This window comes from Pongo pygmaeus, chromosome 4 (genome assembly GCF_028885625.2).
Source record: "Pongo pygmaeus isolate AG05252 chromosome 4, NHGRI_mPonPyg2-v2.0_pri, whole genome shotgun sequence".
Lineage (NCBI taxonomy): Eukaryota > Metazoa > Chordata > Mammalia > Primates > Hominidae > Pongo > Pongo pygmaeus.
Genome location: NC_072377.2, coordinates 32,280,882 through 32,308,083, shown reverse-complemented (window position 1 = coordinate 32,308,083; position 27,202 = coordinate 32,280,882). Strand labels below are relative to the sequence as shown.

At 45.0% G+C, this 27,202-nt stretch overlaps 1 protein-coding gene and 1 pseudogene across 3 annotated transcripts in view; both read right to left on the bottom strand.

Moving 5' to 3' along the window:
- The window catches only part of PDZD2 (PDZ domain containing 2), a 468,182-nt gene that overhangs the window by 250,123 nt on the left and 190,857 nt on the right, over positions 1-27,202 (bottom strand). Inside the window, exon 1 of one of the 3 annotated variants that reach the window (XM_063664695.1) lies at positions 5,104-5,859. The exons of the other annotated variants lie outside the window; for them this stretch is intronic. The gene's annotated coding sequence lies outside the window, so the exon portion shown is untranslated. Of the gene's footprint in view, positions 1-5,103; positions 5,860-27,202 lie in introns of those variants that run through there. 3 annotated transcript variants of the gene reach the window in all.
- Positions 11,734-22,350, bottom strand: LOC129037073 (large ribosomal subunit protein uL18-like; annotated as a pseudogene).

Below are 27,202 nucleotides of genomic sequence, written 5' to 3'. Positions count from 1 at the left end.
GAAGGGACCCTAAATCACCTTGGCCCTAGGTACCAAGTGAAGGCTGAAATTCTGCAACCTGTGTGCTCTGCTGCGTCTCGGCAACTCTGGACTCAGAGACACCAGGTGTAGCTGAGGGCGGGGGCTAAAAAACAGGCGAATAAGACAGTCATCATACCAAATGGTTAGACTTCAAGTCTCCTTCTCATCTGGTTCCCACAACACTGCAGCCAACCAATTCCCCTCAGTGTAGGGGATTTCTCTTCACCCAGTTTCCCCAGAGAACAAAGACTTTCCACTATCAGGTGTGAGTCCTCCAATGAAACCACCAGCGAGCTAATCCTACAGCAGAGGTCCTCTGTGCTAGCTGCAGATTTCAATCACCTGAGAGCTTTTAATACTGGCAACTACCCGGGGCCCCAGCGAGAGTGTATGTCATTCAGTTACTCAGCAAATATTGTATGTATGGAAAGGTTAGTGTGTGCCAGGCACTGTTCTAGATTCTGAGACATTGTTCTATGTCTCCTTCTTAGTAAGAAGGAACTATTCCTGGGTATATTTCATCTATGTAGACCTTCCAGTTAGCTTTTTAGTGAGTGATCAGTCAAGGATCATCAGACATTTGAAGAAAGCCTTTAATGTGGAAGTGATTAAAAACCAAAAGCAAACAAACAAACAAAAAACTAAGAGGAAATCAGAGGAAACAAAGAGTGCAGGGAGTAGAGAAATGCTTCAAAGAAGCTGTAATTGAGATCTACAGAGAATTGAGAAGCTTTTCATCCAAGAAACAGTAACAGGAGGTTATAAAAAGAAAATTTCAGATATTTTTAAGGCTTTCTTGGGAATTACAAATATGATGACAGACATAAAAACTGAACATATGGGTTGGAAGACAAAAATGAGGAAATTTCCCAGGAAGTAGAAACTTTTTTTTAAAAGGAGATAGAAAGTATAAGAAAAAGGGTAATGTAACCACACAACAGGTTCATTTTGCCTGCTGCCCAGATAGAGCCAATTTATCAAGACAGGGGAATCGCAATAGAGAAAGTTTAATTGACACAGAGCCAGCCAAACAAGAGAATAGGATTTGATGATTCAAATCAGTCTCTCTGAAAATTGGAAGGCTATGTTTTTTTTAAGGATAGTTTGGGGGAGGGAGTGGCTAGGGAATGGGTGCTGCTGATTGGTTGGGGATTCAATCATAGGGGTGTGGAAAATGGTCCTCATGCTGAGTCCACTTCTGGGTGGGGCCACAGGACCCCTTGGTCTAGGTGAAGCCACTAGTTGTCAGAAATGCACAAACCTCGGCTGGGCTCGGGGTCTCACATCTGTAATCCCAGCACTTTGGGAGGCTGAAGCAGGCGGATCACTTCAGGTCAGGAGTTCAAGACCAGCCTGGGCAACATAGTGAAACCCCGTCTCTACTAAAGATACAAAAATTAGCTGGGCAAGGTGATTCATGCCTGTGGTCCCAGCTACTTGGGAGGCTGAAGCACAAGAATCACTTGAACCCGGGAGGCAGAGGTTGCAGTGAGTTGAAATCGTGCCACTACGCTCCAGCCTGGGCAACAGAGGGAGACTCCATCTCATAAAGAGGGAGGGAGGGAGGGAGGAAGGAAGGAAAAGAGAAATGCAAAAACCTGAAAAGACATCTCAAAACGCCAATCTTAGGTTCTACAATAGTGATGTTATCAAGCTGCAAACCTTATGGCTAATTTGTTAGTCCTACAAAGGCAGTCTGGTCCCCAGGCAATAAGGAGATTTGTTTTGGGAAAGGGCTGTAATCATCTTTGTTTCAAAGTTAAACTATAAGTTCCTCCCAAAGTTAGTTTGGCCTACACCCAGGAATGAATCAGGACAACCTGGAGGTTAGAAGATGGAGTCAGATCACAGCTGTTTCACTATCACAGCTGTACTAATTTTTGCAAAGGAGGTTTAAGTAAGAAAATTCGAGAGTCAATCCATGAGGGTCTCCTTCCAATTAATTGGGTGTTCCAGAGGAGAAGGAAGGAATTTTTTTTTTTTTTTTTAAACTCTAGGAAACTGGCTGGGCACGGTGGCTCATGCCTGTAATCCCAGCACTTTGGGAGGCCGAGGTGGGTGGATCACCTGAAGTCAGGAGTTAGAAACCAGCCTGGCCAACATGGTGAAACCCCGTCTCTACTAAAAAACACACAAAAAAAGGCCAGGTGCGGTGGCTCACACCTGTAATCCTAGCACTGTGGGAGGCCAAGGCGGGCAGATCACCTGAGTTCAGGAGTTTGAGACCAGCCTGGCCAACATAGTGAAATCCCGTCTCTACTAAAAATACAAAAATTAGGTGGGTGTGGTGGTGCATGCCTGTAGTCCCAGTTACTCGGGGTGTGAGGCAGGAGAATCACTTGAACCCAGGAGGCAGGGGTTGCAGTGAGCTGAGATCGCACCATTGCACTCCAGCCTGGGTGACAGCGAGACTCCATCCCCAAAATAAATAAATAAATAAAAATAAAAATACACACACACAAAACTCTAGGAAACTGTTCAGAATGGAAAGGCAGAGTTTCTAGATTGAGAAAGCCCACTGGAAGCCTAGTAAAATGGATGGGAAAAGACTCACACCAAGTCTTATAATGAAACTTCATGACGAGAGAGAATATTAGAAGATGACGAGGAAATCCTAAGAACTTTCAGGAGGGGATATCCATTCAAAGCATCAGCCTTTAGAATAACACCAGACATCTCAAGGGCAATTCTGAAATCTAGAAAAGCAATGCTTTCTAACTTCTGAGAGAAAGGGATTTCCAGCCTAGAGTTCCTACTCCATGCAACCTATGTCAACCTTGGAGGATCTCAAAAAACTTGCCTCCCATGTCCTCTTTCTCAGGAACTTCTGGAAGGTGTGTTTTACCAGCAAAAGAACGTAAAGAAAAAGGAAGACATGGGGTCTAAAACACACGGGATGCTACATGAGAAATCAGCAAAATGAATTCTCATAAAGGAGAGAGGAGGCCCCACAATGATGGATGTGCAACTGGCCTCAAGAGCGGTAAGCGGAGGAGGACAGAGTTCTCATGAGGGAGGGACCCAGCGGGCAGTATGTACTTGCTAACTAGAAATAAGTGCAAAGAGTTGAAAATGGTTGTCTCTGGGGGCACAGAAGTGGAAGTTGAGGCCGAGTGTGGCGACTCACGCCTATGATCCCAGCACTTTGGGAGGCTGAGGCAGGAGGTTTGCTGAGGCAGCCCAAGAGTTTGAGACCAGCCAGGGCAACATAACAAGACCACACCTCTAGAAAAGAGAAAGAAGTGGAAGTTGGTAAGGGGTAAGGTGAGTGAGTACTGTCCCTAGTTATAAGCCTTTGTAGACATATTTGACTTTTTAAAGTATATATATATATGGTTTTGATAAGGAGAGAAGCTCACGCTGTAAGTCTGATTCCAGAATGAGAATCCAGTAAAATCAGGAAGAACCCACTCTCTGGAGAGCAGAGCAACAAGCACTTCGCCAAACCTCTGGGAAACAGAAGACTTGATGAAGAAGGCAAAAGGGGAGAGCAGGAAAGTGACCTTGATGTCCCAGGAAACGGTGCAATGGACTCACCATTCTCTTCAATGACACCGTCCCTAAGTGTGACAGAGATTAGCAGGAACAGAGGCTCAAGGGAAGCGCTACTACGTGCCAGGTGCGCCGCTGGGAAATTTAGGGACGTGAGGAGGCAGAAAGGCAGTTTGGTGACTTTGCTGCTCTTAGACCATCTTTCCTTCACTCTAGATAAGAGGGAGGCTGGCAATTACACCCAGCAATGCAGGCTCAGAGAGGGTGAGGGCCCAGATAAGCCTTAAATTCACTTCAATTCCCGAACCCCATCACTTTCCCTTTCTTGTCACTTTTGTTTGTGGCCCGCTCTGAGAACTCTTTTTCTTCCTTAAGACCTGACACAGGCCTCTTTCCCCAAAGGCCATCCTGTCTGTGAGTCCCGCAGCTGCCCCCAGGGGCCTTGGGTTTGACTGAAGATCCTGAAAGATTAACTGTGGGGAGGTCCCGTATCCTCTCAACTCCATTAACATCTCAGCAAAAGGAGCCACCGAGGCCTACAGGTTAGTATTCAATGGTCAGATTAGCAGCTGGGGGTGAGATGAGGCCCTTGCAATTCACCTGCAGAGTTGAATTGAGAGTTACAAAACAGTGTAAGAGTGCAAAGTCTGAAAGTACTATTTTGTATGTATTTAAAGATATTCCTATATTATTTAGAGTTTATTATATCCCCTTATGATATCAAACTCAGCCTGGCCTATTTCTATGAAAAGCATTTGTTTACTGTTTACATTCACAGTTTTTTTCTCCCAGACATGGTTCCCAGGATGACAGCTGTAGTTACCGCCTTCTTTCCCTCCATCTCATGAGACAAGACTGACTTCATTTCACTTCTGGTGTTTATAAACTACCTAGTAGAGAGTCGAGCTACAAGACAGAAAATGCCATTCTCTTTCCAAACATCCTGCATCTTTAAATATCTTTGATTTGTGGATCCTATAATCAAAACATTTTGGGAATCAGTGGTGGGGCTGTTGTTCAAGCAGGCTGTTTAGTAATTTGGGGGCAAAGATCTGTCTCCAAAGGCGATCACGACCTCTTGTGAGATCATCCACAGTTCCCGCGGGTAGAGAAGGCAGCTTTGCTCCGCCTCAGTCATTCTGCTGCTAGCGAGGGATGGGGACAGTATGACAGATTTCCCGGGCTGCTGCCATGCCCCCCGCCCCTACCAGGGCTTCAACGGCACAGCCCCCAAGGTTCTGAAACCGCCGTGGCTCCGGAGCCCCCTATTACCTGTCCCCTCTGCGCACCCCTTCCCTGCCCGTCACACACACCCGGGGCGCCTCCTTCCGTCCAGCCATTGACAAACCAGCTCCAAGTCACTTACTCCTCCCGAGGAACACAAACCGTCTCTCAACACGCAAATCCCCCACTTTAAAAACAACACACCCCAGTGATCCGGGAGACGAGAAGGGCAGACGCTTAGGTGGCCGCTCCGTGCCTCCGAGGCTGTGGCTAAATCTCCACATTTGTGGATTCAGCCCCAGTCTGCACCCGACCAGGATCAGATCAGGAAACCTGAGGCTTTCGCCTGAGAAGCCGATTTCCTACCTCCAGTTCTGAAGTCACCTTCGGAGGGTTCCTCCCCGGAGCTCCAGGGAGTCTCCGCCGGCAGCAGCTGGGCGCCGGGTAATCCGCTGGCCAGGCCGGGCTCCGCGCCCCCGGGGCAGCTCATTAGCCTAATCACCTGCAGGCGGCCTGGGGGCTTGGGGCGGCTGCCAGCTGCCCTCCTGGAATGCAGCTCCTGCAGGACTTCCCAAGGGCTGCTCTCCGCCGGCTCCAGGTCTGTGGGAGGACCCCCCTCCTCCCTCCGCGCCGCGGTGGAGGAGGTTAGGAAAAGCCTGTAATGCAATCCTAAACTCGGCTCGCCACTCCCCTGCTCACTTGTCAAAACCCCACAGCATTCCAGGATCCCCTCCCCGGTCACTCCCCTCGCCGGGAAAAGGAAGCCGCCCTGGGGAGGATTTCAGGGAGTTTGGGGCTTCTCATCCAGACACCTTTGTTTACACCGAGGGCTCAGGAGCTTCCTGGGGCAAACCCGGAGCAGGTTAGAGGAAATAGCGCCCTACCCTAGACCCTCGTTTGCACCAAAAGTTCTCCCTCCGAGCCACTGCAAGAAGCTCCACCTCCCCACATCAATTCACTTCATGGCCACTCCGTTTCATAATCCGCGGCAGCTTGAGTTCTTACAGGGGTGGAGCCCCCAGCTAAAATCACAACCATCGCACGGGGCAGGATGTCAGGGAACTTTCCAGAAATCCCCGGTCAGATTCTTTCTACTGGAGTAACCAAAGTTAACACCGCTGAATTACAATCGCCGGTGACTGCACGACTGAAGCATTTCCTTTATACCTTCTCCCGCTCCCCTACCCCTCCCACCTTCTGTGGGGTTCAGTCAACAAGCCCTCCCCCAGGAGGCCTGAGTGGGCCTGGGCCCTGCAGCCATCGTTCCAGCTGCAAACTGATGAGGAAGCCCGACCCACGAGGCCGAATTGTTTACATCACACCCACTGAGGCTTCCTGTCTTAAATTAATGGGAACACAAATAAGACAGGAAAAGAGTGTTTGCTTTTCTTAAAGCAGGGGAGGGGGGCTGGCAGCGGGAGGGGGAGTCACCCCACATTTCATTGCGTTTCAAAACTTCAGCTGTATTCTCTTCCATTTTTCCACTCCTGACACTTGTTGAAAAGTAAAAGCCTCGCTGGTGCCAAACCTCAAGCCTTTATGGAAGGTCTGCTCAAAATACATTTCACCTGGCTTCAAAAGGCATCCAGGGTGGAGCTCCCAGGGACCTGAGCTAGAGGTATGGAGAGCTCCTGAGGTTGATGGCACCAATCTCAGTGCAAACAAACTCACTCAAGCCCTGGGCCTCCCTCCCGGGACTTGCACAGGCAGGCACACACTCCACTCCTCGGGGTTCATGTTAGAGTCACACCCCAGTCCCACTCCACCCCTCTGGCTCTAAGCTCTGGTTGTGGGCATCCAGCAGCCCCTAAAAGTAAATGAGCTTTGCAACGGACAGATCTGGTGGAATTCGAAGCAATTAATTATAATGGAGGAGGCAAAAGAAAGCTTCAATTCCAGTACCATTACTGCCACCGGAATGGGTAATTAAAGCCCAGGAGGGGCCAACCCATGTCAAGCCTGGGCTGGAAATCTGCCCACTCTCAGAAGCAGCCCAGGAGCACATAGTAAATAATTATCATCATTACCAGTCCTGGAATTACCCCTAGTTGCTTCATTCAGGTCGGCACAACAGCCAACCCAGAAACAGGCAAGAAGTGTCAGGTCATGGTATTCCTCCTTTGGAAGAACCAAAAGGAAACAGAACCCCAGGATAAGATTTATTTCAAGAAGGTTTGGGTACTGCAACCAACAATACCTCATGGAGTTCAGGAGAACACTACATGTGCCCAGTGAGAACAAGCTTTGTAGACCAGTCCTCCAAACATCGCAATTCCTGGGTCAGAGCAAATTAGGCTGATGATTTCAGAAAAAGCCAAGGGTATTAGAACTCTCTAACACAAAGTGTCTGGCTTACACATATTATAAGGGTCTCAGTGAATGTTGGCTCCTCCCCCTTCCCTTTTCCCACTCTTCTGCCAAGAAGTGGTAGTCTTTCATTAGTATCCTATATGTTTTATGGGAATTAAGTTCAAATTGAATAATTTTCTAATAATAATTTGAGAAGTGCTCCTTTGCCTCCTTTCTGAGTGTTTTTTCCACAACAGTTTCCCAATGTTTTAGCTTCTTTCTCCACTCCTTCAATCCAGGTACATAATTAATGATGTGTACATCAATGCTGTTTAAAGTAAATGTATGGGCCAGGCGCAGTGGCTCACGCCTGTAATCCCAACACTTTCGGAGGTCGAGGTGGGTGGATCACTTTTGGTCAGGAGTTCGAGACCAGCCTGACCAGCATGGTGAAACCCCATCTCTGCTAAAAATACAAAAATTAGCTGAGTGTGGTGGTGGGCGCCTGTAATCCCAGCTACTCAGGGAGGCTGAGACAGGAGAATTGCTTAAACCTGGAAGGCGGAGGTTACAGTGAGCCGAGATCCTATCACTGCACTCCAGCCGGGGCTACAGAGTGGGACTCCAACTCAAAAAAATAAAATAAATACATAATAAAGTCCAGGCACGCAGTGGCTCATGCCTGTAATCCCAGCACTTTGGGAGGCCGAGGTGGGTGGATCACTTGAGGTCAGGAGTTCGAGAGCAGCCTGGCCAACATGGTAAAACCCCATCTCTATTAAAAATACAAAAATCAGCCAGGCGTGGTGGCACGTGCCTGTGGTCCCAGCTACTCTACTTGGGAAGCTGAGGAAAGAGAATCGTTTGAACCCAGGAGGTGGAGGTTGCAGTGAGCCGAGATTGCGCCACTGCACTCCAGCCTGGGCGACAGAGCAATGCTCAGTCTCAAAAATAAATAAATAAATAATAAAAATAAATGTGTGGTTTTAAGTACAATGCAAAGAAATATTCTGCCCCCGTCCTCATCTTTGTTGCCTCAGCTCAGTCTAGGGTGTGTAAGTGCTGGGAATTGACAAGGGGACCCCACACGCCAGACGCGGTGGCTCATGCCTGTGATCCCAGCACTTTGGGAGGCCGAGGCGGGCGGATCACGAGGTCAGGAGCTCAAGACCAGCCTGCCCAATATGGTGAAACCCCATCTCTACTGAAAACATAATAATTAGCAAGGCGTGGTGGTGGGTACATAATCCCAGCTACTCGGGAGGCTGAGGCACGAGAATCACTTCAACCCGGGAGGCGGAGGTTGCAGTGAGCTGAGATCACACCACTGCACTTCAGCCTGGGCAAGAGCGCAAGACTCTATCTCAGGGAAAGAAAAAAAATGTGACCACATCTGCATAATACCTTAATTTCAGGAAAGCTTTTGCATGCATATGCCATTCTCATCAGCAGGCCAGAAAGATATGATCTGGTGCGTCTTTTCCCTAACCGAGGTTTCACTGCTGACTGGAAAAGAGATCAATGGCCCAGTAAACAAAGGGGTGCTTAGAATGTGGTCTACGATTTTGTCTTGGGTCTGGTTTAAATAATTCTTGAAATTGCTATATGCACACCCAGAGTCTACAAATAACATTAATTTGAGTGAGAACTGCTGATACGTTAAGAGAATCCAAAGTAGCTTCCACACATTAAGGAAATGGTTCATTAAAAACAGTTTAGAGTTCAGCATGATGGCTGATTTCAAAGTGGTATCCTCAGGGGTGATGATCAAAATGACAGGCACAAATGGGGCTTAATGTCTAGATTCAAGAAAAACTGACAAAGAGGTGAGGATCACAGCAGATCATGCATTTAATAGGAATCTGCATGTTGCACTGATAAGAAATAGGCAATGCCGTGCTGGGGTGAATTCACGCTGGTGGGAGTTTGACAGGAAAGGGAAGTGCCTCCCTTCTCTCTACCCCATAATAAAGAATTTGACAGCAGACAGACTCTTAACTGTTGGGTGGGGGTGGGGGGGTATGTCCAATCTGATGCCTCTTATTGTAAGGAAGATGTGGAGACACTGGAAAGGTTCCAAAGGAGAACCTAAATGATTAAAGAGACAGAAAATATAACCTACGAGGGGAAGTTAAAGGATTTAGAGTTGTTTAGTCTAGAGTGAAAAAAAAGTGCCTAAAGGCAAACTTAACAGCCTTTTCCTACTTGAAGGGTTATTATAAAGAGGATACCGACCAGCTGTTCATCATCTCTACAGAGGACATAAGAGGTAAGAGACTCAAAATACAGCTTTAGAATTTGGGAGGCCGGGCACAGTGGCTCACGCCTGTAATCCTAGCACTTTGGAAGACCGAGGCGGGCAGATCACGACGTCAGGAGATCGAGACCATCCTGGCTAACACGGTGAAACTCCGTCTCTACTAAAAATACAAAAAATTAGCCAGGCATGGTGGCATGCGCATGTAGTCCCAGCTACTCGGGAGGCTGAGGCAGAAGAATTGCTTGAACCGAGGAGGCAGAGGTTGCAGTGAGACGAGATGGAGCCACTGTACTCCAGCCTGGGTGAAAGAGCAAGACTCCATCTCAAAAAAAAAAAAAAAAAAAAAGAATTTGGGTACAATGTAAAGACAACTTGCTTAATCCTAATGGTAACTGACTTCACCTTAGGATAGTCTCATCTGATAACGCTGCAATCTCCATCTATCTATCAGACTCCATCCTAAGTGATAGTTTTGCATGTTTAAGCAGAAGTGAGGCTAGAAAACGCCTTCTATTCCCTTCTAGAACAATAGCGTTCCACTGTTATTCCATCGTATGTGGGAGTAAAGATCCTGAACCTCTATGTTCCCTAACTCACAAACAAGGTGCCATGAGAATGTAATGTTCTCTCAAAACATCGGAACTTTGTTTTCTTTATTAGGATGGGCATTGCTTAAAAATATGCCCAATTGTGGACATTGACTAGATGATAAGTATATATATAGAGAGAGAGAGAGAGGAGAGAGAGAGAGAGAGAGAGATGGAGTCTCACTCCATCACCCAAGTTGGAGTGCAATGGCGCAATCTCGGCTTACTGCAACCTCTGCCTCCCGGGTTCAAGCAATTCTCCTGCCTCAGCCTCCACAGTAGCTGGGATTACAGGCGCACACCACCACACCTGGCTAATTTTTATATTTTTAATAGAGACAGAGTTTCACTATGTTGGTCAGGCAGATCTCGAACTCCTGACCTCAAGTAATCCACTCACCTCCGCCTCCCAAAGTGCTAGGATTACAGGCGTGAGCCACCGCACCCAGCCTGGTAAGTATATTTCATAGCTTCGCTCCTGTTCTGTTTACAGGACGTATTGCTTTTTAATGGGTTTAAATAATTAGTTGATGATGATAATGATAATAATAGCTATGACTTATTAAGCTCTTACTATAATTATATTGAGCACTGTGCTAAGTACTTAATTTGATTATCTCATTTTTTTGCAGTAGCCCTGTGAAGTGGGTATAATTATTAGTCTTATTCTAACACAAGGAAACTGAGTCACAAAGAGGTTAAGTAACACGGCTAATAAATGCTGGAGTCCTAATTCAAACCCATTTGGTCTGACTTAAAAGGGTGTGCTTAATCATTACACCAATGCCTCTTATCATTAGGTTTTTTTTAGCTATTCAAAGGGAGGAAACATTGCAAAAAGAAGCATTCATGCTTATTGGCCAAACTGATTGAAAAGCAAGCTTTACACAGGTTTACACTGCCTGAGGAAATAATCATCTTTTCCCAGCAAAACAGAGGAAAGGAAGGACCAAGTTCATTTTCTGAGATGGAGTCTCGCTCTGTTGCCCAGGCTTGAGTGCAGTGGCAAGATCTCAGCTCACTGCAAGCTCCACCTCCTGGGTTCACGCCATTCTCCTGCCTCAGCCTCCCGAGTAGCTGGGACTACAGGCACCCGCCACCACGTCTGGCTAATTTTTTGTATTTTTAGTAGAGACGGGGTTTCACCGTGTTAGCCAGGATGGTCTCAATCTCCTGATCTCATGATCCACCCGCCTAGGCCTCCCAAAGTGCTGGGATTACAGGTGTGAGCCACTGTGCCCCGGCCCATTTTCTTTTCTTTTCTTTTTTTGACAGAGTCTCGCTCTGTCGCCCAGGCTGGAGTGCAATGGCATGATCTTGGCTCACTGTAACCTCCACCTCCCGGGTTCAAGCAATTCTCCTGCCTCAGCCTCCCGAGTAGCTGGGATTACAGGTGCCCACCACCACACCTCGCTGATTTTTGTATTTTTAGTAGAGACGGGGTTTCACCATGTTGGCCAGGCTGGTCTCAAACTCCTGACCTCAAGTGATCTACCCGCCTCAGCCTCCCAAAGTGCTGGGATTACAGGCGTGAGCCGCAGCGCCAGGCCCCAAGTTCACTTTCTGATAGGGAGGGTGCATTGCTATCTCCCACAAAGCTGAAGAATTCAAATCAAGGTTCATCTTTATACATTTAGTTATTCAGCTATAATCTAACTTTGCATACAGTAGGTGTGACTGTGGAATGAATGAATACAAATGCTTCTTGACTGTGATGCCTTAAGACACATGAACTGAAATGAGGTTTTCCAGCATGGTAGTCAAGGCTCTGGTCGGTCATTTCCTTTTTCTTTTTCTTCAGCTGCTTAGTCAATAAGTTGATTGTCTTTATCTGAAAAATCTTCATAGAAATTGTTTGGTTTAGGTCTTAGCAGCCCGCTCCTGAGCTCTGAGGAAGCTTGCCTACTTTTGAGCTACCTGATTTTTCTTCTGGGCAAGGGACATTTTGGGATAGTTCCACCTCTGCTTTTCAACTTCTTTCTTAGGCTTCTTCTCGTAGATTGGATTCTCTTGCATAGCAGCATGAGCCTTCTTATACATCCCCATCATGTCTGGAGTTATGCTGTTCTTTATGTATTGAGAGAACGGTTTCTGGTAAGCATCTTCATCTTCCATTAGGTAACACATGTAATCTGCAACATTCTGACACATGATGTGCTTCCAATGCATCAACTTCTGCATTAAGTTCCTTGCTTTCAGAATTGTAACCAGGGAATCGTCTGGTACTGCAAGGGATAGCAAGCCTCCATTCACAGCTTCCTTCAGGGCCTCCAAAACTGTATTGTCAGTGGTAGTTCTGGCAAGGCCTGCATCCAAATAGCAGGTAAAGGCACCTGGCTGGCCATCAGTGCTTTCCACATTGTATTCATCTCCAGTCACCTCCACTTGGCCTTCCTAGATCTTGCCCATGCCAAACCTACTGAAAAGCCTGCGAGCCAGCAGCAGGCCAGTACACTATGCTGCAGCAGAATTTGTCAGCCAACCTTCACACCAAATTTCGGCAGTGTGTGCATAAGCTGTGCAGACTATCATATCCCCTTCTACATGGGCATAAGCAATCTGACAAATGATATCTCTGTTACGCGAACTCTCATCCTGTATTTGGGTGTGTTGTACTTATTTTTATCCTCTATCACCAAGCATTTCTTAGCATAGTAATCAGTTTTACCCTCATGTCATCTTCTAAATTTCATCTGGTATCTTTTAAAGTAGGCCTTATTCCTGACAACTTTAACAAACCCCACCCTGCAGAACAGAGACTCATGTCACAGCTCAGCACACACCTCTGGCTGGTCGTTTCTGTGGGCTTCTTATCAGATGTCCCCAAAGAGCCTTACAATCCAATGTTTCCTTCAATTCAGTATCTATGAGACAGCATATGGATGGGTCACATATTTCCCCAATGTCAACTACTTTTAGATCAAGACAAGATTTTTAACGAGGTTTATTGAGTGCTGTTGTATATCAACAATAGATGATTCATGAGTGAAGCAGACAGCAAAATGATTTTTAGAAAGGCAAGTGAACCAGACACAAACAAAAAATAAAAAGCCTTGATCCAAATTACTCTAAAGGACAGATATTTTCCCATTAGGACAATTTATCCTGAATCTGTAAACAGAGAGGGGCATAATTATACAAGTGTTTGCTAACAGATCTAAACCTTATGCAGCTGTAAAAAGCTGAAGAGAGGAAGAAAGCGGAAATTCCCAGGAGAAGATCCCCGACCACATCCAGAGCCACCAGCTCTCCACAAACACAAGGCCCAGCAGTGGACCAAGCAAAGCACGAGAAGAAACCTCAGGATTCTGACACAATCCACAAATATAACTTTGAATTGTCCTGAAACTAAACAATGACAATTCTATCCAATCAACTTTCAGCTGACACACAGACGGGGTGGTGACTTATTGGTGTTCCAGATGTAGTTAATGGAAACATGATACCCAGAATTAAAAAGGTATTCAGTAAATGTTGATTGAATGGATGGATGAGTGAATGACGTCTGAACAGATGCCCATGTCTCTTTCCCTCTTTGCAGCTCTGTTGGGAAGATGTCCTCAATGCTTCAAACCCGGCCAGGCGTGGTGGCTCACGCCTCTAATCCCAGCACTTTGGGAGGCCGAGGTGGGCAGATCACCTGAAGTCAGGAGTTCAAGACCAGCCTGGCCAACATGGTGAAACCTTGTCTCTACTAAAAATACAAAAAATTAGCTGGGTGCAGTGGTGCACGCCTGTAATCCCAGCTACTCGGAAAGCTGAGGCAGGAGAATCACTTGAACCCGGGAGGCGGAGGTTGCAGTAAGGCGAGATTGCCCCACTGCACTCCAGCCTGGGCAACAGAGTGAGACTCCGTCTCAAAGAAAAAAAACCTAACAAACAAACAAAATGCTTCAAACCCAAAGTCACCACAGAGGGGCTGAACCATTTGACATAGTTCCCTAGGAACAGAACAGTTCATGGAACCGGAGACTGGTTTCTGATCCAAAGATATACTAATTTGTGAACTTCCAGTGCACACAGGAAGAGGGATTGTGGTACCTATGGAACATCTTTGCAGGCCTTGATTCAAAAACTGCCATTATTTACAATATAGATTCTAAATTCTATTTGAAGTCCAGCAGAACCAAGTACTAAGTAGCTAGCATGTATTGAACACATACAGGATGCCAAGATTTGTTCTAAGCCTTTTACGTATTAGGTCATTAAATCCTTATTACAATCTTAGAATATGTACTATTATTACAGCAACCCATTTTACAGGCAACGAAACTGGACAAGATTACCTAAGTAGCTCATGGTCACACAACTAATAAGCAGAGGAGCTGGAACTGAGAGTCTATCTGGAACCAGTGCTTACTCTTTAACTGCTACCCAATGCTATCTGTTCAGATCTTACTTCCTGCCACTTCTTTGCACAAACTCACTGTTTGCCCACAAATATGCAAAGAACATTCTAATCTCTGCAGGACACGTTCCCTGACCTCCCTCCCACTGTTACCTCTCTCTTCTGAGTGCTCACATCACTCATTCTCCAGGGAACACACTGAAACTTACTTGGTTCACATCACACCTCTCCAGATAGCTCTGAAGTTCCTTTGGTGTTGGAACTGTGTGTTATATGGCAGTGTGGAGATGTAGTGGAATAAGAAAGACCTAGGTTTAAAGTCCAAATCCCATAATGATTATCCGTGAGATTCTGTGTAAGTCATTTGACATTTCCTGTCCTTATATTTAAACCATCTGCCTTAAAGCCTTGTTGAGGAGGAGAGGCTGAGTGTCTAGGATGATGCCTGATATTGTAAGCCAGTGATTCTCAAACAGGTATTTTACACACCCTTCCCCTACCCCCACAGGGACATTTGGCAATGTCTGGAGATATTTGATAGTCTGATTGCTTACTGGCATCTGACGGAGAGAGAGAAAGAATTCTTCTCATCTCCCATTCTTCTGACGTGGTAACAATATCTTCTTCCATTTCTACCTTTCACAGTCTCGAAAACATGAATAATTTGTGCGCAGTTGTATATGATAAAATATAAAACTGAACTGTAGTCTCCAGTCATCTTAAACCATCTCTGGGAGATGTCCTAAACTAAACCACCTGCCCAAGCTGTGCATAACAAGACAGGTTCTTTCTTACCTTGGGCCTCTGAACATACTGAAGCTGAAGTTGTCCTTCCCACTCTAGCCACTATCACCTGCCAATTCCTACTCACCTCTCAGGACTCAGCTTAGATAGCACTTTCTCCAGGGAGAAGGTGACCCCTTCCCTAGAACATATTCAGGGCCGTCCTTGGTGCCCAAGTGGCATCCCCACTGCCCATCCATCTGTCTGCTTACCCTTGTAGACGTTAAGCTCTTATAGGGAAAGGTGACGTGGACTGACACTTTTATTCCCAGGGCCTAGCACTGTGCCTAGCATATACAGGTGCCCAATAAATATTTGTTGAACAAATGAGTATAAATGAATAGACTCAAATGCATTCATTCCTGAAACTGCTTATTGAATGCCTACTATAAATCAGGTACAGAACTAGGCAACGGGAAAACAACTATTTGTACTCTAATATTAACAACAACAACGGTGAAAGAACCACAGTTAATGTTGATTGGACATCAACTATGTCCCAGTCATCATGCTGTTTTTTTTTTTTTTTTTTTTTTTTTTGAGATGGAGTCTTGCTCTGTTGCCCAGGCTGGAGTGCAGTGGCGCAATCTTGGCTCACTGCAAGCTCCGCCTCCCAGGTTCACACCATTCTCCCGCCTCGGCCTCCCGAGTAGCTGGGACTACAGGCACCTGCCACCACACCCAGCTAATTTTTTTGTACTTTTAGTAGAGACGGTTTTTCACAGTGTTAGCCAGGATGGTCTTGATCTCCTTACCTTGTGATCCGCCCACCTTGGCCTCCCAAAGTGCTGGGATTACAGGCGTGAGCCACTGCGCCCGGCCAGCATCATGCCTTTAAATTTGCTTTTAATCGTCCCCCAAAAGCCCATGTGGCAGACACTATTATTCCCATTGTACAGATGAAGAAAGACATCAGTTCACTTACACAGCCCTTAATGAAAAAGAATCTTTGACACTTAAGTTCCCAGACATCCATTTATATGGACTTAACTCACACCAAGAAAAGACAATCTGTGAATTCACTCATGAACTTTTCTGATGGCCATCACCTTGCCTGGAATGTCCCTACTGACTCTTTATATTTTTTGAAAATTACTTTAAAATATTTTGGGCTGAATGCAGTGGCTCACGCCTGTGATCCAAGTACTTTGGGAGGCCAAGGCAGGCAGATAGCTTGAGGTCAGGAGTACGAGACCAGCCTAGCCAACATAGTGAAACCCTGTCTCTATTAAAAATACAAAAATTAGCCGGCGCATGGTGGCAGATGCCTGTAATCCCAGGTACTCAGGAGGCTGAGACAGGAGAATTGCTTGAACCCGGGAGGCGGAGATAACAGGGAGCCGAGGTCGCACCATTGCCTGGGATTACACTACAGCCTGGGAAACAAGAGTGAAACCTCATCTCAAAAAAGGAGGGGCGGGGGGGGACACTGAATTCAAGGAGGAGCGCATCCCACAAGGCCAGCTGGGCAGAGGTGGAAAGAGGGATGAGGAAGCTGTCACATGAATCCAGGCAGGAAAAGATGGTGCCTAGCCAAAGTGACTCGCTGTGGGCCAGCACTTCCCTTCTGTCAAATAAAACTCCAGAGTTGCTCTGTTTACAGGCTGTCTCCTTCTGCCAGATTGTCAATCCCTTGAGGGCAGATATTGGAATTCACTCATCTCTGGATCCTCAGAGGCCACAGGTGATAAAGTTCTCAGTAAAGGGTTGGCTGGTGCATGTTGAACAATAGAATTCCTTATGTACAAAAATCATTTCCTTTTGCTAGATTCCTCACCACTAGGATCTCATCCTCACCCCTTCCGCATCCTCTTTGCCACTGCTGCCTGCAGCAATTTCTTTTCACCAATTACTGTACTCTTTTTACCCTGAGTTGCTCCAAGGTATACAGTGCCACTCACTTCCTTTCATACAAAGCACAGACTTTGATTCTAGCCTTCACAGCCCCCTAAATATCTTACATTGCCCTTTCCTCCCACTGTCGCCCAGCTTATTCCACTATTCCAGCCAGTCAAGACCTGGGCTTGGCTTAAAGAGCCCCCTTCCCAAACATCTTGAAAGTTTTCTAGTGGTGATCTCACTTGTGTGGAGTGGGTTACTGCTTCCCATCTGATATCCTAAGTCTACTTCATTATTTATTTTATTTTAGAAAACACAATATTTTATTGTTTTATTTGAAAATAAAATGAAACAGTGGCTTTTATTTCAATCAAAATACAGTGGCTCATGCCTGTAATCCCAGCACTTAGGTAGGCCAAGGCGGGCGAATCATTTGAGGTCGGGAGTTTGAGACCAGTCAGGCCAACACGGTGAAACCCCATCTCTACTAAAAATACAGAAATTAGCTGGGCATGGTGGCACACGCCTGTAATCCCAGCTACTGAGGAGGCTGAGGCAGGAGAATCGCTTGAAACTGGGAGGAAGAGGTTGCAGTGAGCTGAGATCATGCCACTGCACCCCAGCCTGGGTAATAGAATGAGCCTATGTCTCAAAATAAAAATAAAATAAAATAAAATAAAATAAAATAAAATAAAATAAAACAGTCCCCCCATCTGCAAGAAGCATTCACAAACTCCTACTAACTGGATACAGAATCTTACCCAACCTTAATCCCATTAAAACATATCCCTGTCAATTGCATAGGATGACGATCTTTCCATGGTTTCTCTTCCAAGGCATAAGACAAAAGCACCCTTGCCTGTACCTGCTCCATCTTCCCTCACATGTTTTGGCTGTGTCCCCACTCAAATCTCATCTCAAAATGTACTTCCCATGTGTCAGGGGAGGGAACCTTGTGGGAGGTGATTGGATCATGGGGGTGGTTTCCCCCATGCTGGTCTCATGATAGTGAGTGAGTTCTCGTGAAATCTGATGGTTTTACAAGGGGCTCTTCCCCCTTCGCACTTTTTCCTGACACCTTGTGAAGAAGGTACTTGCTTCTCCTTTGCCTTCCACCATGATCATACATTTCCTGCAGTCCCCCCACCAGCCATGCAGAACTGTGAGTCAATTAAACCTCTTTCCTTTATAAATTACCCAGTGTGGGGTATTTCTTTATAGCAGTGTGAAAACAGACTAATACATTCCCCTTGCCCTGTTCCTTGCACCAAAGAAACTTGTTCCCACTCACAGAGGTCTTCTGCTTTGACCTATCCCTGAGAACTGGGCATTGGGCAACGTAAACTCAGAAGCAGAAAATCAATTACAGCCATTGCTCACCTCTAGGCCAGGCCCACACCTAGCCCTGCCAGACGGTTTTATAATAGTGAGTGCTGTGTTACCATGAAGGGCCTTCTATAAAGGAGAGTTGAAGCTGGATAGTATTCCAGAGGCTGTTCCTTTCCCCTGCAGACCTACATCTAGCAGGGGCTGGTGCCTTTCCTTACACAGGTTTATACTAACACTGCCAGATAAAATATAGGAGACCCAGTTAAATTTGAATCACAGATGAAAAATGAGTAATTATTTTACTCTAAGTAGATCCCAAAAATCACATGGAATTTTTCATTTGCTAAATCTGACAATCTTATTTCATAACAACCAAGTCCTTACCACTTGGTCTTGACAAAAATCATTTCTATACTCAGTAATAGGTAAATATATGGAAAACAAAACATATGCACATTGTTAAAAACTGAGAAGCTTGAAGATATTCCTTTATGGTCTCTGTTTCTCACTCTGATGGACATCTGCTTCCAAGAATAGGTTTCTAATCATTTTCTTTGTAGCTGACTTGAAGTCCCTCACCTTTGCCTAACACCTCTCACTCCGTTTATAATTCTCTTCTCATGATCATTCTTTTTGCATCATTAAGTTCAACCACTTTGACCCTTCTTCCCTTCCCAAGCAATTACCATTCAATTGAGCACTTCACCTTGACTTGCTCTCTTATAATGACATATCAAAATGTCTCCTCTTTACAAGTCAATGAACCACATTCAGGAAACACTGAATTGAGGGTAGGTAGCTCCCTCAATTCTTCCAAATTGACCTCAAGGATCAGATGCCCCTTCCTAATTATTCCATGTTCTCCAACTCTAGGAAATCCTCCAGAAAAGCAACTTTAGGACTCCAGCCTCAGTTCTGATCTTATCTGGTCCACCACTGTTCTCCATCAGCTGAAAAAGCTCCTAGTTGGGAAAAGCAAAGGACCAGATAGAACCTTGAATAATTTTCTCACAAATGAAAAACGTGGCTTCCTCTCCAGGCTTTAGGGGCCATCTCAAAAGCCACACTGTTTACATGTGGCGCTGTACAAAGGGCCCACCTCACTTTAACCCCAAGGAGGGTGGAGTTTAGCCCATTTATAAATGCATGTCTGCGGGGGAAGGGTATGAGGGGGGCTGAGACCCTCTTATGACTACTTTCCAGTTTACACATGGAACACTGTGGGGGAGACCAGGCTAGCAAGCAAGATCTGGTGGAAACTCAGGCAGGCTGGTTAACATGCAATGAAGGACGTGATGAGATCAAGAAAAAAGTTGTTAATGGCTGGGCATGGTGGCTCATGCCTGTAATCCCAGCACTTTGGGAGGCTAAGGCAGGCGAACACTTGAGGTCAGGAATTTGAGACCAGCCTGGCCAACATGGTGAAACCCCATCTCTACTAAAAAATACAAAAATTAGCCGGGCATTGTGGTGGGAACCTGTAATCCCAGCTACTTGGGAGGCTGAGGCAGGAGAGCTGCTTGAACTCACGAGGTGGAGGTTGCAGTGAGCCGAAATTGTGCCACTGCACTCCAGCCTGGGTGACACAGCAAGACTCCATCTAAAAAAAAAAAAAAAAAAAGAAAAAGTTGTTGTTAATATGCCCAGGGTGGGCAAACACTTTGAATTACCAGAGTCATGAAGAATATCATTAAAAACAAGGGTGGTAAGCCGGGCGCAGTGGCTCACGCCTGTAATCCCAGCATTTTGGGAGGCCGAGGCGGGTGGATCACCTGAGGTCAGGAGTTCGAGACCAGCCTGACCAACGTGGTGAAACCCTGTTTCTACTAAAAATACAAAATTAGCCGGGTGTGGTGGTGCATGCCTGTAATCTCAGCTACTCAGGAGGCTGAGACAGGAGAATCATTTGAACCCAGGAGGCAGAGGTGGCAGTGAGCTGAGATCACACCATTGCACTCCAGCCTGGGCAACAAGAGCAAAACTCCGTCTCAAAAAGACAAAAAAAAAAAAAGGGTGGTTAAAAAAAAACTTTCATTATTATTGGTTTATAGTAACTAGCAATGAAAGTATTAGTAATTAGTCATAAAAGTATCAGTACATAGTCACAAAAGACTTCTATACTTTCTTAAACTCCTGTCATATTGTTAGTATTATCATCACTTTTATCTGGTTATCACTTCATCCTACAAGGAAGGAATGATAGATATTATTTTACCCACTCCACAAGTGATGAAACAGTGAAAAGGATGTGGGAACTTCCAGGAACCCAGGTTTCTTGACTTCTGGTCCAGGGGCCTTCCCTGCCTAGCAGATAGCAGTTGCTCTATTAGGAACCAGCCAGATTCGGGCCAGGAAACTGCTTTCAGACTTAACCCAGTGCCTTTGGAAGGCTGTGTGGTTGACTGGGGATGGGCTGTGTCAGAAAGAGCGGCTGGGTGAGAAGAACAGAGCCGTGGAGCCAGGAGGCCCGGATTTAGATCTCAGCCCTCCTTTACCAGCCTGGATTCTCTCGTCTGTAACTGGGGATAATGACAATTACCTCGCAGAGGTGTTGTGAGCTAGAATGAGCTGGCACATAACTGTAAGTGTGCATAAACATTATATTAACAATGACTGTAATTGTAGGTTCAGGATTCTAACTTGTGTAGAAGAGTTCAAATATATGCAAATCCCCGCTAAGACAGGGATGAAATGGAGGAGAACCGGTAGTTTTTCAAAGCTACAAAAAGGCTTATCAAGCTATATGTGTTTTTAAAGTGACAAGAGAAAGTTACAAATTAACGGCTCACCTTCATTAAGTGTTCATGGGGTGTCAGTACCTGTGATAAGCCTTCACATGAAGAGCCTCATTTAATCTTTCATCGCCTTAGGAGTTAGGTATTATTCTTTTTTTTTTGAGATGGAGTCTTGCTCTGTTACCCAGGCTGGAGTGCAATGGCACGATCTCGGCTTACTGCAACCTCCGCCTCCCAGGTTCAAGCGATTCTCCTGCCTCAGCCTCCTGAGTAGCTGGGACTACAGGCATGCGCCACCACACCCGGCTAATTTTTGTATTTTTAGTAGAGATGGGGTTTCACCATATTGGCTAAGCTGGTCTCGAACTCCTGACCTCATGATCCGCCTGCCTCAGCCTCCTGAAGTGCTGGGATTACAGGTGTGAGCCACTGCGCCCAGCCAGGTATTGTTCTTTTTTTTTTTTTTTTTTTTTTTTTGAGACAAGTTTCACTCTGTCGCCAGGCTGGAGTGCAGTGGTGCAATTTTGGCTCACTGCAACCTCCGCCTCCTGGATTCAAGTGATTCTCCTGTCTCAACCTCCAGAGTAGCTGGGACTACAGGCGCCTGCCACCATGTCTGGCTAATTTTTGTATTTTTAGTTGAGAGGGGGTTTCACCATGTTAGCCAGGATGGTCTCGATCTCTTGATCTCGTGATCTGCCCGCCTCGGCCTCCCAAAGTGCTGGGATTACAAGTGTGAGCCACCATGCCTGGCTGAGTATTGTTCTTAATTCCATTTTACAGTTAGGGAAAGCCTGGCTTAGTGGGGTTAAGAAATAACCCAAGGTCACACATTTGGTAAGTGGTAGAATCAGGACTCATTAAGTTCATACCCACAGATGTGTGTAGCCCACGCATTCTTGTAGATGTGTGTGTGTTTGTGTGTGTGTGTGTGTGTACACATGTGCACGGAGAAAGTTTAGGACAAAATAGACCAGATATTAGCAATATCCCACCACTGGATGGTGGGATGACAAGTAATGCTTACTTTCTTCTTTATGCCTTACTGAACTGAGTAGATAGTGCTTTTATAATTTAAACGTTTTTCCTTTTGATAACATACTTTAAAACGTAAACCAAAATGAGGCTTCAAAAATATAATGAGTGGAACCGCCATCCTCCAGTAATTCGCCAAAATGACGAACACAAAGGGAAAGAGGAGAGGCACCCGGTATGTTCTCCAGGCCTTTAAGAAAAGATGGAGTTATTCCTTTGTCCATGTATATGCGAATCTATAAGAAAGGTGATATTGCAAACATTAAGCGAATGGGTACTGTTCAAAAAAGAACGCCCCACAGGTGTTACCATGGCAAAACTGAAAGAGTCTACAATGTTCCCCAGCATGCTGTTGGCATTGTTGTAAACAAAGACGTTAAGGGCAAGATTCTTGCCAAGAGAATTCATGTGCACATTGAGCACATTAAGCACTCTAAGAGCCGAGATAGCTTCCTGAAACGCATGAGGAAAATGATCAGAAAAAGAAAGAAGCCCAACAGAAAGGTACCTGGGTTCAACTGAAGCGCCAGCCTGCTCCACTCAGAGAAGCACATTTTGTGAGAACCAGTGGGAAGGAGCCTGAGCTGCTGGAACCCATTCCCTATGAATTCGTGGCAAAATAGCTATTGTTAAAAAAAAAAAGACCTCTGGACTATAAATAAATAAATATAATATATATAATATATAATATATTGTATATATTATATATTTTATATATTATATATATTATATATAATATATAAAATATATATTATATATAATATATAAAATATATATTATATATAATATATAAAATATATATTATATATAATATATAAAATATATATTATATATAATATATAAAATATATATTATATATAATATATAAAATATATATTATATATAATATATAATACATATTTTATTATATACATAATATACATTGTATATTAAATATATATTATATATATAATATAATATATATAATGAAAATGACTACTCTTTGAATGAGTGTGGGGAAGAGGAGATATAAACAGCATTTGCAAGGCCCATTGTAATTAAACTTTCAGGCTTTTTTCCCCCCAGTCAAAGAAACCTTCAGAATAAAATGAGGTGGGTTTTTTTTGTTGTTTTGTTTTGTTTTCAAACAGGGTCTCACCCAGGCTGGAGTGCATTGGCATGATCACGGCTCACTACAGTCTCAAGCTCCCTGCTTCCCTGGACTCAGGTGATCCTCACACCTCAGCATTCTGAGTGGCTGGGAGTATAGGTGCATGCCACCATGCCTGGCTAATTTCTGTATTTTTTGGTAGATACAGCGTTTACTAGTCCATTCTCTGCTGCTCTAAAGAACTTCCTGGGACTGGGTAATTTCTAAAGGAAAGAGTTTAATTGGCTTACAGTTCCACATGGCTGGGGAGGCCACAGGAAACTTACAATCATGGCAGAAGGGGAAGCAAACGTGTCCTTCTTCACATAATGGCAGGAAGGAGAAGTGCTGAGCAAAGAGGGAAAAGCCCCTTGTAAAACCATCAGATCTTGTGAGAACTCACTGTCATGAGAACAGCAGCATAAGGTTAACTGCCTCCATTATTCAATTACCTCCCACCAGGTCCCTCCCACTCCACATGGGGATTACAGGAACTGCAATTCAAGATGAGATTTGGGTGGGGACACAGCCAAACCATATCATGGGGTTTTGCCATGTTGCTCAGGCTGGTCTTGAACTTGTAATGCTCAAGCAATCTGCCCACCTCAGCCTACCAAAGTGCCAGGATTACAGTTGTGGGCCACCATGTCCGGCCTAAGCTTCTTGAAAATAAAGATTATATTCCATCTCCCTTCTACCTAAAAGCTCAGGCAGATCTCAGTTCTAAACCTTAAATGTGCTCATGAACCAAGTATTTGCCAGTTATTTACTCTATAATAGCACCAATGAGTTCTTAAAATCTGTTTTTGTTTTTCTTTTACCACATTTTCCCTTGACATGATTATTTATAACTTATGTGCAAACTCCTTTCTCTTCTGTGGTCATTACAAAGGATAAAATGATAAAAGATCACTAAAGCAAACATTCTTCTTACTGTTTGCTTTGAACTCTGAAGTCTTCTTCAAGGAGTACTACAAAGATAAATTAAGATTTTGCACCCCCTGTCAACAGAACTTGTCTTCAAAGATGACCTCTGGAGGGGAATAAAAGAATTGAAAGCAAACTGAAGGAACTCAAAAGCAATGACCTTTCCCTGTCTTTCTGCAGTTAATAACAATGCAGGGGTGGCAGGAGAGGGCAACCTGTATGCTGAACAGGCACCCAAATCTCTTTCTGGTGAGAGCTTCTGGGGTCCCCGCAGGGCAGATGATCTGGAGGGCAGGAGGGACACATGCTGAGACGCCACATGGGAGAATGGGGGATGCAGAGGCTGAGCCCTCTCTCCCAACCCATTAGAGAGACTTCAGATGATGAAGATGAAGAAATTCTCACAACAGGATTGATGTGGAGGTCAGCTAAGCCAGGTGTCCAGAATGTGTTCACAGACCTGGCCTCTTGGGAATGCCCCAGACCTGGAATTCTCTGTGGCTTGCCTAGATGCCCTGACTGTACTATAACGTGAGAGTGGCAGGGAGGTTTTAGAGTTACATTTAGATGGATATCAGCCTACTCTACTAAGTCAATGAAAAACTACCACTGAAAACCATGGCCTTGTGAAGAAAATAACGATGACTTGTTTGCCTAGCCTTTGTTCTATTTAATTTATTTTCACAGAACAATGCCTCCAGATCAGCTTTTGAAAACTCACCTGCAAATTGACATGACTGTTTACCTGTTTGAATTTGGGTGAGTTTCTTTTTCAAAGTAGAAAACGAAAGTTAGTTATCAAAATCTTTTAGACTGTGATTCCAGAGATGAGAGGCTGTTTGTGCTGCTGAGCCATGTGATTATACGGATCTCTTTGAGGAGCGTTTCTAGCTGTATGGATTTCTGGGGATTAAAATATACCTCAGCTTGGTATGGTGGCTCACGCCTGTAATCCCAGCACTTTGGGAGGCCGAGGCAGGCAGATCACTTGAGGTCAGGAGTTCAAGACCAGTCTGGCCAACAGAACAAAACCCCATCTCTAATAAAAATACAAAAATTAGCTGGGTGTGATGGAGGGCACCTGTAATCCCAGCTACTTGGGAGGCTGAGGCGGGAGAATTGCTTGAACCCTGGAGGCAGAGGTTACAGTGAGCCGAGATCATGCCACTGCACTCCAACAGTGGATCCTGGGGTCCATAAAGTATAAAAACACAGGATATAATTTTTAATGTAATTTTATTTTTTACAGATTGAAGATCTCACAGAATTTTGTGTATTTTACCTGTTTCCAAACTTTACAGATACCATGTGTACATACATTTTCTTGCTCTTTTTTAGCTGTTCATCTTAGTTTCTTTAGTCTTACTTCATTTACTTTTTCCTTTTTATTTTTGAGACAAGGTCTCACTGTGTCACTCACCCAGGCCGAAGTGCAGTGGTGCGATCTCAGCTCACTGCAGCCTCTACCTATCGGGCTCAGTTGATCCTCCCACCTCAGCCTCACAAGCAGCTGGGACTACAGGCACACACCATCATGCCCGGCTAATTTTTATTTTTTTGAGACGGAGTCTCACTCTGTCACCCAGGCTGGAGTACAGCGGCACGATCTCGGCTCACTGCAACCTCTGCCTCCCAAATTCAAGTGATTCTCCTGCCTCAGCCTCCCGAGTAGCTGGGACTACAGGCATGGACCACCAAGCCTGGGTAATTTTTTGTATTTTTAGTAGAAACAGGGTTTCACCAGGTTGGCCAAGCTGGTCTTGAACTCCTGACCTCAAATGATCTGCCCACCTCAGCCTCCCAAAGTTCTGGGATTACAGGCGTGAGCCACTGTGCCCGGCCTCATATTCTTTATGATCTTTTAAAAATATAAAACCATTTTCAGCTGGCAGGGGGGAGTTTGCTGTTCCCTGGCAAGAAGGCTCCAGCAAGTCCAGAGGCCTAGCTGCTTGTCCTGACTCTGCTCCCCCCGGTACCCAAAGGGAGTCTCTTTACCTACTGGGCTTGGAGCTTCTCGTCAGCAAAGTGTGTGTATGAGACTAGTTCACCATCAAGAATGCACAACACAGGTGTGGAGAGTCTGCATTTTGTGGGGAGGGATCCAGGCTGATATTCTCTTTGAGAATTCAATGTAGAATCTTATTACACAGCAGGAATTAACTCAAGTACACCTTTCCCCTTCTTCCAGAAGTAGGTTAGTCTACAGGATTTATTTATTTATTTTTAATATCTTCCTTTCTTTTTTTTTTTTTTAAGACAGTCTCGCTCAGTTGCCCAGGCTGGAGTGCAATGGCATGATCTTGGCTCACTGCAACCTCCACCTCCTGGATTTAAACGATTCTCTCATCTCAGCCTCCAGGGTAGCTGGGATTACAGGCACCTGCCATCATGCCCGGCTAATTTTTGTATTTTCGTAGAGACTGGGTTTCACCATGTTGGCCAGGCTGGTCTTGAACTCCTGACCTCAGGTGATCCACCCACCTGGGCCTCCCAAAGTCCTGGAATTACAGGCATAAGCCATCTCGCCCAGCCTACATGATTTATTTTACTAATCCTGGACAGATGAGGTACCCTTTTCTAAACAAAATTTCTAGAGGGGATCATAAAAAACCTTTGCCTACCTCTCTGCTTTTGTCATTAGAGCACCATCTCTAGGAGAGGTTGTAAAAGAAAGGAGGATTTAGATCAAGTTGGGGACATTTGTAAAAATCGTGGATTTTTCCCTCAAAAGCAATAAAATTGGCAAGGCGCAGTGGCTCACACCTATAATCCTAGCACTTTGGGAGGCCGAGGCAGGTGGATCACTTGAGGCCAGGAGTTTGAAATCAGCCTGACCAACACGGCAAAATCCCGTCTTTACAATACAAAAATTAGCCAGGCGTGGTGGTGCACATCTGTAATCCCAGCTACTTGGGAGGCTGAGGCAAGAGAATTGCCTGAACCCTGGAGGTGGAGGTTGCAGTGAGCCAAGATCATGCCACTCCACTGCACTCCAGCCTGGGCCACAGATCAAGACTCTGTCTCAAAAAAAAAAAAAAAAAAAAAAAAAAAGCCAATAAAATTACTATTGGTTTATAGAGAAAACATTGAAACAAGCTTATACAAATACCATTACTGTGCTGTTTTTTAATAAAGATACATTTCAGTCTATTTCAAAACATCCAAGTCAGACTGGTAAATTGGGAGCACCAACGCAGAATCCTT